Source organism: Lagopus muta, chromosome 7 (assembly GCF_023343835.1).
Source record: "Lagopus muta isolate bLagMut1 chromosome 7, bLagMut1 primary, whole genome shotgun sequence".
In the NCBI taxonomy this organism is placed as follows: domain Eukaryota; kingdom Metazoa; phylum Chordata; class Aves; order Galliformes; family Phasianidae; genus Lagopus; species Lagopus muta.
Window position 1 is genome coordinate 13,674,483 of NC_064439.1, and position 15,659 is coordinate 13,690,141.

Sequence of the window (15,659 nt, forward strand, 5' to 3'; positions counted from 1 at the left end):
AACATTGCTAGTTACAAGCTTCCAGCTAGATCACAGGCTTCCATGCTGCTGATCACAACACTCAGCGCTCTGCCCGTCAGTCAGTTCTCAACCCACACCAGTATGTACTAATGTATGCCGCACTTCCTATGAAGGGTAACAAGTTCAAAGACATCATCTTTAGCTACTGAAGCTATGTTGTACATTGCTGAAGCTGGGATTGTCTCTTGGGATAGTGTTACATCTTGCTTGCCTTGTTACACTGCTAAAGAAAAAAATGTTGGGCTAAATGAGGCACCGATCTTGTCCAGCACAGACATTTTTATGTTAAGACAGATGAGAGATCACTGTATGGGAACTGCTGAATCACAGCCTGAACCTCTGATTAATCACCTGAGGTGATCAATGAGTCAGCCATGGGAGCACAGGTGAAGGCAATTCTCCTGTGCTGCCGGAAGGGGTGGAGCCTGGCTGCACCTCTCCTAGACCCATTTAAGAGCTGACTGCCAGTGGAGAAGAATCTTTACTGGAGATCTCTTTTCTCAAGTTTTATGGTGAGCCTAGGATACAGGTAAGTGTTCTATTTATTTTCCTTTTGGTATAATCATTGCTTAGCCAAACTCTCTGGGATATTTTGTAATTATAATATCTGTATGTTCGTTGATTATACATTCACCAAAGTAGAAAGAATGATATCTCAACTGTACTGAAGCAAGAAATCTGTATTGCCTTCAGTAGGAATATGGAAGAGTTTTCACTCAAAAGCCGTTTTCAAAGAGGTCTCTTTCAAATATAAATAAGTTTATGACTGAAATGGGAATGTGGCGGTCAACATAAACTTACAGAGAGATTTCAAATCTCCTCATGATGGAAATAGATTAGAATTAATTCATCATACTGTAGAGGTGGGTGGGAAATGTGCATGGTCAGACATAGAGATACTTTAATTCAATGGCTTAAACTCTGAACTGCCACTTCAACACTTTTGGTTCTGTTTTTGACTGAACCAGGACCATGGTATGAGACCAAGGCCATGATTCTTTGCTGCTGTATCTGACACATTGATTCAATTTGTCTGGAAAAAGTTTTTTTTTTTGTGTGTAGGTGTAACTACAGCTTACCACTTCTGTGATGTCCAATAATGTTTCCTGTTTTATTTTCTGAAGTTAATATACTGCACCTCAGTGAGTCTAAGACAAGATTATTTTCCTGACATTTTAGCAAGTAAAATGTGATTCTGAAAACTCTGTCAAAAATCATGGTCTAACCTTTCCCAGCATAATGATAATAATGATACTATTTACAGGAAAAAAATTGCTTTAAATTGGATAGAAAACACTTATGTTGAAAAATGCTTTTCCAATATGAAGGAAGAAAACTCAGAGTACATTTTCATAGTTAATTTTGGTTAAATAGGTTAATGAATGTTTTCCACATGGCAGCTAATATTGCCATGTGGCTGCAATCAGATCAAGGCTGCTGGAGCAAATGCTGCTGGTTCCATTTCAGTTCGTTCTTGGATTCTGTGTGTGATTTCTGGAAACGACTTGTGTTATGCCTAAGAAATAGAGAGTTCCTAATATGGTGCTTCTTTAGATGGTGGATTTGCATTTACTTTGTGGATTTTATGCATGCTGTTTTCTGTATTTGAGCTGAGAGTCAGAGCAAAGCATCCCTCTCTCCAGTCTAAGCAAATAGTGGGTTTTCAACAACAAAGATGTGGACTGACATAAAATCTGATGCTTCACCCAGAGTGCCCAGTTGCTCGGCAGGAATTAAGCCTTAAGCAGGTAAAGTAGTGCATTAATATACTGTGTCTGCACCAGCATCTGTGCCAACACCAGTCTCTGTTCAGCTGGGTACTTATGGGGTAACTTCTTACCCTGAAATTCTTTTAGGTGTGAGATTTATTTTTTGCCTTTTCTTTTTTGCTTTGTGAATACCAGTTTGTGGTACAAAGACCTTCCAAAGTGTTGAGTTTTTATTAAAATGATAATGTCAGAACAACAACTGCTCAGCTCTTGTCCCTTGTTTCTTTCTTAGAGCCCTGCAGAAGAACTTAAGTCATATTTTAATGACTTTCCTCTGTACTTGACGGTGCTTATAATTTTTTTTAAATAAAAAATGAATCTGGTCTTTGTAATCAATTGACAGCAGGAGCTGAGATCTCTGAGAAAGCATCAGAGACAGTGACTTTCCTGACAAAAGTCTGCCTCAGGAGAGCTGCTTTAATCTTTTACTCATTCTATCTTTTTCCTTGCATCCAGGTTGTAGCACTGGAGTCCTGGGTAAGCCTCAAAAATACGTGAAGGAAAAAAAGGACTTTGAATTCAATCCATCATTATGGCAAATAATACTACTGGGGTGGCAGCAGTTTCTCTGTTCTTGCTGTGGAGCTTCCAGATTGCAGCTACTCTGCAGTACAAGCTGCACATTGTGTAAAATGGGCTTTGGTCTGAAACAACAGGGGCAGTAATTAAACTTAATTGAAAACATATCTATGAGACAGAGGGACAACTGTCCTTAGGAGCATTACCACAGCTGCATCTTTTCTGAGTAAAGGTAGCACTACTGGTAGGAAAATAAATACTGGGTACTATTGTTAAGTTAGTGTTGTGTAAAATCCAGAGCTGTACTGCAAGAAGAATTTGCAGTAGAACCTTAGGATAAGTACAAAAAACCTATAAGGATGAATATTAGTTTAACAAGAAGTGTATTTCCTTGCTGTTGGTTCTCTACATGTTGCTTCACTGTATTTTTATTGTTTGTGTCTAGCCAGAAGGAGAACCTGATTAAGCAGACCAATTTTTCCTTATCTCCTATCTTCCCTGCATGACCCTCATGTTTTAGAGTGTTAGGTATTTCCATCTGCATTCTATTATGAAATCCAGATTGTTTTCTGGAAGTACATTGTTCCTGATGAACAACAAGAGAAACACAGGTTGTTTTATGACAGCCACACTCCTGAGTTCTTGCCAGTTCATTTTATGGGCTGTTAGGGGCTTCAAAGCAATTCTACCATGTAGAACCTGCTGTTTCGAGAAACCCTGGGGCTAAATTTCCCGCAGGTCTGCAGATTCTCTGCCATACGTGCGTGAGCCAGGGGAGACCTGGATTAGTTCTGCAGGTGGGATCTGAAGCTTTTGGACTCACTTTACTTTTCAGCTGAGATTCTTCAGTCTGCAGTATCTTCTAGCGCAGAGTGGGGATGCGAGGATCCCCCAGGAGCATCATCACCTCATCCGCTTTGTTCTCCCATACTAGAATGGCAGTGAACAACAAGTTCAGAGCCATTGTGTTGCCCATGGGACCTCCTGATTTTGTAGCCAGAGGGTGAAGATGAAACTGAGAGCTATGGGGAGATTCAGTACATTGTGCAGATCTAGTGTGACAAGTGGGGAAAGACAAACTTCACTGCTTTAGACGTGCGTCTCTGCAGCAAAAAGCCTGGTAGTCCTAATGACTTCTGGCTTTATGACACTCCTGCCTTTGTAATGCTGTGTCTGGCAGATGATGTCCTCTTCTGAGCCAGCAATCTTAGGCCTTCAGACCCACTGTTGGCAGAGTGGGGAGCAACTCAGCTGTAAACTCCAGCACTCCTAACTTCCTTCAGTCAAAGGAGCCATTTGACATACCTTACAGCTTGTGCTCATATCCAACGAATTAAGAGTTTTTACTATTTCAAATAATTGTACTAAAATTCATTTTCAAGTGAAATTTCTACTTTCTACTAACTATTTAATTCTGAAAACAAGTATTATTTTTTTCTCATAATTTTAGAAGTACTCATAAAGTGGAGGTTTTTCCTTTAGTCCAAGTAAGAATTGGCTTTTCACCAGAAGGGACCTGGGTCTCTTCTGACACCTTCAAGCCTCTACTGCTTGGTAACCCAGAGCATCCTTCAGCATACTCATATACTTTATCTCATACTGAATTAAAACAGTTCCTTGTCTATGACACTTGACAAATTATTGTATTACCATTTTCATTCAGAAATATTAAATTTAATTGTGTGAATGCTGCAGCATTTGTTTCACTGACATATCAGCATCAGTCTGCTCTGTTCAAATTCTTTCAGCTCAAATATCATCCCCAATTGTCTCTTTGGGATTAGAACCCTCAATAGTTCAGTCTTCTTTAAGTTCTCCCTTTGACATTCACTTCTATTTCTTATCAATGTTTACTGCAATTATCTTACAGTGTATGTTTATAAAATGCAGACAAGGTCTCCAATTGTGTAAATATTTGACTTACATAAATACAACTCATAACTACTGTTTTTTCCTTCTTTCTATTTGTTTGTGTCATACTAGTTTTGCTTCCAGGAGTAATTAGACTTCGAGTTTTTCAGGAGAGGGAACACATTTTTTTGGATTGGTGCAGTGTGTGTCAATATTGACGAAAACCAGGAGACATAGCTATGTCATAAATAAATAATAACGTCTCTACAGAATTTTTCATCACTTTAATGGCTATGTGATCTCTGTGCGTTTTTGCTATTGCAGTAAGTAGCTGTAGAAAGCATTGTGATAAAGTCAATACAAGTATGGTATGGTAATGTAAAATTAATGAGCTAGACGGTAATCTTTTTAGGCAAATTGTATTCTGTAATACAGTACACCCTCTCAATTAGTCTCTTCTCAGGAGCCAAGAAATCAGTATATTTGAAATGCTCAGTAAAATTGACTGCGTTACTTGGGAGGATCAGTGTAGCTGGTAGTTGAAGTACAATAACCTCCTATGAAAAGTAATCTTATAGTGAAGAGCATTCTGGAGTCACTTCATAGTACATTCATGACTGTGTTTTAGGTATTTGTTATTAAAGGAAACGGGGCATCAATGATTTTTGTTATGAAAACCGAAGTTGGAAATCTGGTTTACTGATGTCTTCTGTGTGTTGCCAAATAACTATTCAAGTCCTTTACAAAGATGTGATTAGGAGAGGGCATAAAAATCTGTGCCTTATTTTCCATGCTAATTACCTTCTAAATCACTAATGCAGAGATTTGAATTTCCTTACTTATAACACAACTGATATCTGAATCACTCGGTAATCAAAATTATCAAGTAGAAAAGGGTGGTGGCATGCAACTGTTCTTCCACAAGATTATATCTGTGCAGAAGGGCTGGAGAAAAAGGATCCTTGGCATAAAGAAATCCATGGAATGTGGACGGTTGACAAGGCATAACATGAAGTTGCTTTATCTTTATCTTGGTGTTACTTAACACCAAGCTCAGGTTCTTTCAGTTTTTCGTTTGACTTTTTTTGCCTATTGTATGTTCTGAACAACATGGCCTCACACATGTAATTATTTCAGCTTTATTTACCGTTAACACATAGGAGCTACAGGCTTATTTATAAAACTCACTGCAGTAGCAGTGATGTGAAGAACATATTTGATCTTACAGTTAACTTGGAGAAATTTACAGTGTCTTTAATGAGCTCTGTGACAATTTGATTGAAGGTAGTCAGATTGGGTTTATGTCTGATGAAAGAATAGGAAAGAAATCTGTTAATGGAATAGATTCTGAAGGATATGACTTAAATCTGGTTTACATCATAAGAGAGAATCATTTGGTCTCAAACTATAGCTCAGTGGACATTAATCTATGTTACAGCTTTGTAACCAGCAAAAGCAGAAATCTGTGCCTGGGATTAGAATACTGACAATGCAGTCAGCTGTGAGTCAAGCAAAAACTAGTAATATTTTTTCAATTTTTAAGAAAATTTTAATCAGATATCAATTTTGTGAAGTTCAACTTCAATTAGTATCTCCGATTTGGAAGGAAGGTAGATTGTTTTGTGTTCTATTTTACAAACCAGATTTAAATATGGCCTGATTCATTTGGAAGTTTTGGGGAAGACATGCTGTAGTACAGAAATGAGGGAAATGATCTTGACTATGTAGGAAATGAAGTTTATGATGTGTTTTAAACTGCTGTGTGCTAAGATATTATTCTAACTCTCAAAGAAGCAGCATCTCCACAAGTCAAACAGTAGTCAAGGCAGAAGAACATTAGAGACATTTCAACCTATATCTTGCATCATATATCCCCGAAAGATTAAAAGATGAAAAATACCTTTTTTTTTTTTTTTTTCCCAAACTTCTGTAGAGGCTAGAATATTTTCTTTTCTCTTTTGCTCTGTTATCTTGCTGTTGTTCTGTTTTGGTTGTGTGTGGTTTTTTTTTTTTTTTCTTTTTTGTTTTTTTGTTTTTTAAGGGGAGGACTAACTCAATGTTGTGTTTCAGCAGCGATGAAATTTAATTTAATGGAGAGACATTACTTGGAGAATATCCCGTACTGGCCATCCAGGAATGTGTTTTCATTCATTTCAAATAGTAGCCATCCCTTCATGTCACAAGCACTTGTAGTCTACAGTGTAAATGGTGTCTACATTAATAAAATTCACTGTATGAGGAAGTTAGTGAACTATGGTTTAGTTTTTCTATTAACAGTTTTGTGCAGTCCATTCTCATTTAAGTCTTAAGCAGTGGGCTATTGATTGTATACAGAAAAAAATTTGACATCTGCAATTAGGAAAATCCTCCTCTGTTCAAATGACAAAGCATATTCCTGGAAAATTTCCTGCCTCTTTGAGTTTTGTCTGAAAGTTAATTCATCAGTAGGCACACCACTGGGTCCAAACCTGTTCTTTTTGAACTAAGTGGGAAGGTTGCCATTGGCTTCTACAGGAGCAGGTGCACGCCCCTAATGAGGTGGATAATGGAAACAGTGTATGCAGAAGAAGCCTGGACACAGTCAGGAATAGAAACATCGTGAAGGATTTCTTAGAATGCCGGAGCTTGTGAGCAATGCATTGCATTGACATTTAAACATTGACAGGAAAAGTGAAGAGATTAAGTGGAAGAATAGAACTAGACAAGAAGATATTGTCACACTGGAACAATTTTCTTCTTCCTTGGAAAAGATTATAAAAACCTTGAGTAGGGAGGAGGGAAAGGGCACTGTGATAAACGAGAGCACCTAAACCACATTAGATCGGCTGATAGCATAGTCATCTTTGCCAAAATCCCTGAAGACCTTGAAACACTGATGAGAGAATTAATCATGAAGAGTATGGTTTGGGTAATTAGGAGAGGAAGAGCTGAGCTTGAAGTGAAGCTTGACCCCAAGCCTCCACCCTGTATTGTAATCAAGAGTAACCCAAACCTTTCCAGAAGTATGAGGAAAAGGCAAAAGAAGCTTTTTCACCTCATTATTTCTCGTTGTATCTCATTGAAGCCGGGAGAGTGTGCTGTGGATAATCTCAGAGTAGTAACAACTAAAATAGCACCGGAACAGCGAGACATTATGAGTTTAAGTCAGTACTGCAGCCCCAGTAATTAGCCCTGCTTCTCAGCAGTGAGGAAGGGCGTGTTAATAAGGATGAGTACAATACTGTGCTCGTTCTATGGAACTGATTCCAGGTGATTCCTTGCTTTATGCTAGTCTACCATGGAGAAGTAACAGATCCCGTAGCATTAACAAGGGTGTATCTAGCATAGCAAGATCTAGCACACAGCAAGGCCAATGTGTCATCTCCTGGCCAATCATTTGCCAGCAAGCTGCAGGAGTTGAGCTTGAAAGAGCTTCATGGTATCTCATGCAAAGGAGAACAGAGGACAGGGTAGGAAGAAGAATACTATGTGCCTTCATTCTGTCATCTTACTGCATATCAAATGTGTCACCCTCAGAGAAAAGAGCTTACACAGAAGACCCAGAAAAGATAAGACAGCGATGTTGATGGGTACTACACTGAGGCTTTTTTGCTTGTGTGATGAGTGCAGAGAATACTCATGGCCTCGGTCTCTGGCTGTCTGACCCGCAGGTGGGTGTTAGTGCTCCCAGAGCCAGTCTGTGCTTTGTGCAGGAAAAAATGACGCATTCTGTGGTTTGGTCTTGGAAGTTTTTTTCGTATGTTTTATGGTGGATTTTTTTTTTCTGGGAGGAGGTGGCTGGGGGTGGTGTTTCAAAATGTGGCTTTGAGCCTGAAAGGAACTCTAGAGGGGCATCTTTGTTGGACACAAAAACTGTTTTCCTCTTCACTCTGAGTGTTTTATCTTGGCCGCAAACCAAAGCATACCAAATGAGGAAACGAACATCATTCATTATTTGTCTTCTTGATTGGCAGAGTTGTATGGCTGAAGGCAGATGTAGACCTCTTGGGATGCTACAGCTATCATGGCAAGAAATTTTTCCAGTCAGATATTCGAATGAGATCTGAGAGCTCAATGTAATTTGCCTCTAGTTTTATTTTTAGTGATTTCACTTTTCTGGCTTAAGTATTGCATTCCCTTTTACTGTCAGGATTTATTACTAGCACTTTGTGAAGTGCAGCCAGTTCCAGTCTTCTGACTCCTTCTTCCTAAACTTAATTTTTGTCAATGGAATAGTTTCCTGTAAAATGTCTAATTGTTGGTTTATTGGCAGATGAAGTCCAAGAGCTTTTTAAAAACTGACTAAGGACGGTACCAATTATGTGTCTGGTGCCAAGTCCCTTACTTGCTAATGGAATAAATGAGAATTTCAGCTGTCTGGTTTTTTTTTTTTTGGACAGTGACAAACTTCAAAACATTAAGCCACTGGTTCTTAGCCACAGTATTGGTATTTGTCTTTCCAGAACTGCACTCTCTGATACCTTTCATATTTTTATTTACACAACATTCCTGTTGATAGGAAATGCTGTTATACTTATTTTGCAAATGGAAAACCACAACCTCAAGAAACTACAGCCAAGCAAGATCAGAAAGTACTTCACACAGAGGACTAGAAGCAACCTTTCTAAGAGGATAAAGTAGGTTATATGGGTGTGCTTTTTATGATAAAATTTAGAACAGGCCCTCCAAAACTGAAAAAAGGGAAATGCATGTTGCACTTTTGCATCTATACCAGGAGATTTTGTTCTTTCAAATGCTTGGATAAAATCGTAGTTCTAACTCCTCTAGCCTAAATGTTTTTCCTTGGCCATGTTACCTGGGACGGAGACTGAGGCAGAGCTTCCAGGGCCAGGTCTGATGCAATCCCTAGCACCGAGCTCTTTCCCCAGTCTTTCCCTACCGACCTTGGGCTTGCCTTGTTGAAGGCAAAAATGGCTTCAAAAATACCAGTGTAGTATTTAGGTACAAAATGCCGATTTTCAAATTTATGCTCAAATTTATGTTTTATCTAACTCTTAAAAAAAAAAAAAAAAAAAAGCTACAATCAAGTAATAGGTAAAAACGTATCGCTTATATTTTGGTTCTGAGTTAGGTCACAAAGAAAATATTTGTGTATTATTTTCTTTGGGGAAAATGCCATATACTTCTTCATTGAAAGCTAATTTTAAGTATTTATTTTTCTTCACCCCTCTAAAACACAAACAAGGTCAAGAAGTGAAGTCAGAATTGTGTGTTCCTGAGTTTGTTTGTTTTTTTTAAGTCATGATGCAGCTGCCAGGATGATGAGTTATTGGCTGCCAATGCAGTAAGTATTGATCATAATCTTCCAGAATTCATCCTTCATATGTGTGTAAAAACAGAATATGCTGTGAAGTGCAGAGCAGAATTAATTATTTTGTCCCCAAGGGAAGAGCAGATAATTACCAAATAACATTTCTATCAAAGCTGTAGCTGAGTCCTGAGTGTTACGTGAGGCAAATTCCACCCTCCTACAAAATGAATAAACTTGTCAGTACTTTCACACAAATTAAACCTTGTAACTTTTCACTAGAAATCGTATTAGGAATGTCCTCATTTTTATAATTAATTTGAATTTCTTTAAGGGCAAGAGAAAAAAGGGATGTTGGAAAGAGTAAGCAAATATTCAGAAGTCTTGTGCTCTCCTGTGGATATTTTTAACCGATTCATTTTATGGTTTTAAGTGTAAAGGATTCTTTTATCAGTTCTTGATCAACACAGTTTTAAAGACTTCCATACCAGTGTGCTGTGTGCTAGGATGCTTAAAATATACATTTTGGAAGCAGTGTTGTAGTGAAAAGATAATTCATGCTTTCCATTAATCCCTTCCCTCTTATTGACATAAATTACAGCTTTGAGACAAGGAAATGATTGAAACCCTCATAATTTTATGTACCAGCCTATGTTCAAAAAGCAGTGGAGATTTTGCAGCTAACAATATTTTGCAGGACATCCCAACTGTTTTAGTGAAACTTACCTTACTTGCCAGAATTCAGTGGAGATGTCTCTTGTCAGAAAAAAATACTGCACTGGGAATTGTCTGTGCAAAGCCAAATTCCTTGTTTCAAAATGAAGAAATTTATATTAGAAGAGTTTGAATTATTTACTGGAAATAAAATACCAGTAAATGCAGCTTTTTTTTTTTTTTTTTTTTTTTTTTGCTCTGTTTGCATGTTAAGATCAGGTTTTAGATTCCATGAATATATTTGTTATTCAGAGGTCTTTTCCAATAAAATGAAATATTCTTCTGTGCAAACTGGCAGGTTGTTGTACAGGACTGGTTAGCTGCATACCACATGGCGGAATTAACACCCAACTGTAACTCCCTGAACAGGTGTGCAAATGCACTTTCCAACCCACCAGCCTGTTAGGAGCTGCAGCCACCACAAGGCCTTCCCTCAGCCTCCTCTGCAACGGAATGAACAAAGCCAGGGACCTCAGCTGCTCCTCATACTTCTTGTTCTCCAGACTCTTCACCATCCTGGTTGTTCTCCTTTGGAACTGCTCTACATGTTTTATGTCTTTCCTATATTGTGGCACCCCAAAATTTGCCAGCAAGGTGAACACCTGGAGTGGTATTCACTTGTCATTTGAATGACCATCTCATGGCTAGCTTAAAGGTTTTCTTTCTTTTGTCTTACTTCCTCAGCAGCTCCTTCCCACTGCCTCAGCAGGTGAGGAATTGCAGTGAATAGGCCAGAAGCACATCTTGTGGGAAGATAAGAGGACAACTGCTGCTGATACTGCTGCTGCAAAATGAAGGCATTATTTCTGTGCCCTCTTTCACTTGTTCTCTCAGCTTCTGGTTCCTGAACCTTGTGGTTATGAGCTGCCTCACCTGTGTCATGTGCAGCCCATTTTCCTCCCTATTTTGTTCCACTGGAACTCATTTGGCTCTTCACTGGGGTGGTTTAACTCACTAAGTCTGTATAAAACTGCTGCTGTTCTTTAATCAACTTCATTTTATGCTGAGCTGGTGAGTTAGTGCTTACAACAGTGTTGGATATCAGTACTACCCTGATAGGAAGCATCTTTGACATACTGGTTATGCATTAACATTGAACTTAAAAGTGTATTCAATGACTGGAGAGACTCTTCCCTCACATGTGTAACAAGGAACTTCAATAAATGGCTAAATAAGTTACGCACCTTCTGAAAAGGCAGATTTATTAGAAATAATATTCACAAGTTGAAGCAGTCATACTCGCAAGCAGACCACAGCGAGGATCGGTTTAATTATCTGTTTTCAGAGCCTTTCACTTCCCTGAACCAGAGGACCCCAATCTGGGGCAGATTTAAGTTGTGAGAGGGCTATGGTACACCATGCACATTAGGACTGTGGAATTACTGAATTAATGGGTAAAAGAGAAGGAAAAGACATAGGCACAATTAAAGGTGCAGTAATCTCAGACTCCTGGGATTAATAGACATTATGTTTGTGACAGACTTCAAAATAGGGACAATAGTTTCTTAAGGTCCATTCCCTGCTTTCCTTTAGAAGAAAGAATGGAAATGACGGGAGAACACTGAGGCTCTAATCACTGAAATATGCTGAAATAACCAGTACTGATGCAGCTCCTGTGGACAGTGTTTTATTTGTCATATATTCTGGAGTTATGAAGTGCAAAACAGTCTTCACACTTTAAGAAATGCACTTACTGTGGCATGGGATCGTACAGCGTCTGGGAAAAGCACTGGACCTTGAATCAGGGTCTCCTGGAAGGCTGCCCAAGTGAAGGTTATGAAACTGTCAGAAAAAAAAAAAAAAGGAGGAAAACAGCTTGGGAGAATGAGTAGATCAGAAGGACAAAATATTTTTGCCTGATCTATGGGAATAAGCTCTGCTTTTTCTCCAACGTGTACGTAAGATCTGAGGATGTGCATAGTCCAGTGCTGAAGCCAAACAAGTATATTCTGCTATAAAAAAAAGACAGTAGCAGCAGCAGCTGTCTTGGAGTGTAGGCAGTGTGAGCTCATATCTGATCTCAAAAGGCTGAAGGAAAGGAACATGGGAGTAGTAACAGTGTTTCTGCAGTCTGCAGACACTTAGGTCTGAATGTGTTTTCCTGTGTGTGCTGGAAAGATGAACTCTGATGTTGGAAGAGAGACTTAGGATCCATGAGATGAAGGTTGGCCCAGTGTTTTTGAGACCTTAGAGAGATTTGAGAAAGAAAACCGCATTTTGGTCCCTTGAACTTGATTCTAGTGTTAGACCAGAATTATTTTTCCATATGCACGCAGCCTTTATTGCAGAGACCTGCAGAGAAATGAGAAAGGTCTAGCAGCTGGCTCCATCGCCCACGTGCTGTTAAAATAAGAACAATGGGATGGTATTAGGACAGGGGAGGGAGCCAGCAAAGGTTACTCCTCTCCTTTCTGTTTTTGTCCTCTTTGTCTGAGCAAAAAAGAGAAAACTCTGTCTTCCAGGATGAACATGGATTGTTCCTGGGAGAAGAAGGGCACAGGTTGCAGGAGTTTGCTGGAGGCAGTTTTCACAGTTCAACCTAACTGCTTCCAGCACAGCTCTGCAGTAAGATTTTGTTGTGAAGCAACACTAATGCAACAGAATATGAGAAAAGAGCTGTTGATAGAAAAGTATTATTTTCTATAATGACAGCTATGGACAGCTTGGCAGCTATTTCTTCTGGGAGTTAGTAATTGTTTAGCCCTAATACATGGTATAGTAATATAACCTAACTGGTAACATTCACCCTAACCTTTGTGACAAAGATATGTTTTAGACATCCGTGTCTTAGAGGGATTTGAGAAGGGTAACATGCTCAGATAAACATATCCTCTGAAAGCTGCAGTGATGGTAAGATACTGTAGAGAGCAGCCATTGTTCAACTCAAGCTCACCAAGAGTACATGGGACAGTTACTTTTGGCTGGGATTTTTGGCAGAGAGGTACTTGTTTACTCAGTAGTGCAGTTACAGTTATGAAGACTGAAAGCATCTTTAGGCAATAAATCATACTATTGAGAAGTTTTATGTGTCCCATATGGAACAGTGGATGTTGAACAGGAAGATCCCGGTGCCCTTCTGTCCTCTCTCAGGATATTTTATACAAATTACAGTCAAATATCATGTGAGACCTCTGTAGCCAGGGTGTGCAATCCAGGAATATGTGACTATGCGGATCTTAAAGGGAATAAGGTAGGAAATCATTCCATTTTGGAGGAAAACATGGATAAACTTCCAAAGAGCTTGAAGATGAAAACTATGGCATTCCTGTCTGCTGTATTTCAAGGATATAATAGAAAGCATTATGGAGAGGACACTGAAGTTAATGTGTGATGAGAACAAGTAATTTCAGGAAACCCAGTAGTCCAACCCACTAAACTTCAAAGAAAGGGAAGAGAGTGGTGAATCTGGCTCTAGCTAATTAAGAAGCTGATTTCCTTCCACGTCTTGGAGCCCTGATCAGTACTGCTAGCTGGTAGAATCATTGGTCTGACTGATCTACAAAGTCTGCATCAGAATGCTGAGGATGCTTTGAGATTATTACAGAAACTGTATTAGGAGTAAACTAACTCACTTTTCTGTAACTGCTTCTTTCAGTACCACAGGACTGACAGAGGATCAGGACTCCTATCCACGACTGATAGAGATTCCTATGGCTCTGTTGTCAGTGAAGGACACAACTTCCCTTGGGGCAAACAACTGGCAGGAGAATTAATTTTTCAGACTTACTGAGCCCATCCTTATGGTTTTTAGTTATGTCTTCAGCAGTGGCATCTTACCTTGAGTTTCTATTACAGTCTAATAACAGTTGATATAACTTAGAAATGCGTCTTTGCTTCTTCACTTAAACTCAGGAAGAATTAGATTTTCATACATTCACCCTAACAGAATGAGTCTTGATTTGTAGATTTGACTAGAAATCACTGTAAAGCTTAGTGCGAATACACAAGGTTATTCACACTCTGATTTTAAATGTCAGTTTGAAAATATCTTCTTTATTCTTATCTAATGAAATAATTGAACAAAATTATTATTATTATAAACTAGTTTGAAAATGAGAAATATAACTGCTCTCACTATTTGAAGCTTTGCTATACCGTAGAAAACATAAACAAAAGCCATCAGCATCCAGTGATCATTCCTACTGTATAAATAATATCACAATATATTCACTGGGCATGTTATCGCTAATAAATAATTCAAGCAGCTGAAGATATAATGAGGAATATAGTGGAAATTCATCTACCAAACATGGGGTTTTGGGTGTCTATTACATCACTGTGGGCAAAATTTTACCTATCAGGTTTTATTCCTTTGGACTTTTTTTTGATGACATAGAATCTTCAGTATTTATTTATATGGGGAAAAAAGGAAATGGAATTGGTTGATTTTTTGTTGTTGTTGTTGTACATTACTCTACTTTATTTAATTTAAAAGCAGTGCAGCATTGTGCAGAATGATATACTTGCAGTATTATACGCTTTGCTAGATACCTGATTTTGCAGTACTTCAGAGTGCTGAACTAATTCAATTTGATGTTTTTTGTCATTTTTGCACACAAAATAATTACGTGATCAGACCCTAATTTTTTAACAATTTGTTATATTAATAACATTAAAAAAAAACCCTCACAGAGATAACTGACCTTGAGTTCTCATAGACGCCCACTTCTTTATCCTACTCCATATAAGAAGCAAGATGGTTAAGCCTATTCCCTTGCAGTAGCAACAAGGACGGATACTTAAGCTGCAGTGCTGGAAGCAAAGTGATTGCAACAGCAAACATGAACTGTGAGTCAGTTGATAATGTACAACCCATGATAAGAAAGGCATGCTTGTCTTATTAATTATTTATATTTGGAATGTACTTATTCTAGCAGATCAAGGTTTATAGGGAGATATAATTGGGAATCAGTTGGGCTAATAAACAATGCACCAAAATGAATATTAATTAGGTTAGAATATTATTTCAGATAAGTCATTGTATTAAAAAGGAAAATGAATAAACACACACCATTTCTTTTTCAGAATATTAAGTTGATAATGGATAGTTATGGGGATCCATAGGAAGGAAGCTGCTTCTTATGCATGAGTAGAAATCTAACAACCCCAGGTTTTGGGATGGCCCTTTGCAGATCACAGCTTTAGAAAGTTGTGATACAAATCAGAATCCTGAGCTGTGTTGGGAGTGTACAGTATTTCCAGAAAAATAATCTGCTGAAGAATTAAGGAGATTAAAATACAGAAAACTGTTTTTTTCCCCCCTACTATCATAGTAAGATTGCAAAGTCCTCCCCTGTTCATAATGACATTCCAAAGTGGCATAGGAAACGTGCTGGCTTCAGCTGTCAATCACTGTTTAGAAATGTCACCAATAATTTGCACTCTGGAAGTACTCAATGTATGGACCTCTGGATTTAATTGGATCCACTGATTTTGCCTAAATCTCGCCCTGTCAGCAGCTCTGCAGTAGGTAGGATATTGAGACTTTAATGAATCCAGTAATAACTTTAAATTGCCAACCTGGATTATATATATAT

The 15,659-nt window shown here is 38.4% G+C and overlaps 1 long non-coding RNA gene across 4 annotated transcripts; it reads left to right on the forward strand.

The window, feature by feature from the left end:
* The first annotated feature begins 445 nt into the window (after window positions 1-445).
* On the forward strand, window positions 446-12,611 carry LOC125696350 (uncharacterized). Of its 4 annotated transcripts, XR_007378309.1 has the most exons (6): window positions 479-550; window positions 7,677-7,810; window positions 8,114-8,215; window positions 8,659-8,776; window positions 9,346-9,444; window positions 10,421-12,611. It is a non-coding gene; the product is annotated as an uncharacterized LOC125696350 (long non-coding RNA). The 4 variants fall into 4 exon arrangements; XR_007378307.1 differs by lacking the exon at window positions 7,677-7,810 and having other exon boundaries at window positions 446-550; window positions 10,421-12,561; XR_007378310.1 differs by lacking the exon at window positions 8,114-8,215 and having other exon boundaries at window positions 10,421-12,562.
* Window positions 12,612-15,659: the final 3,048 nt, after the last annotated feature.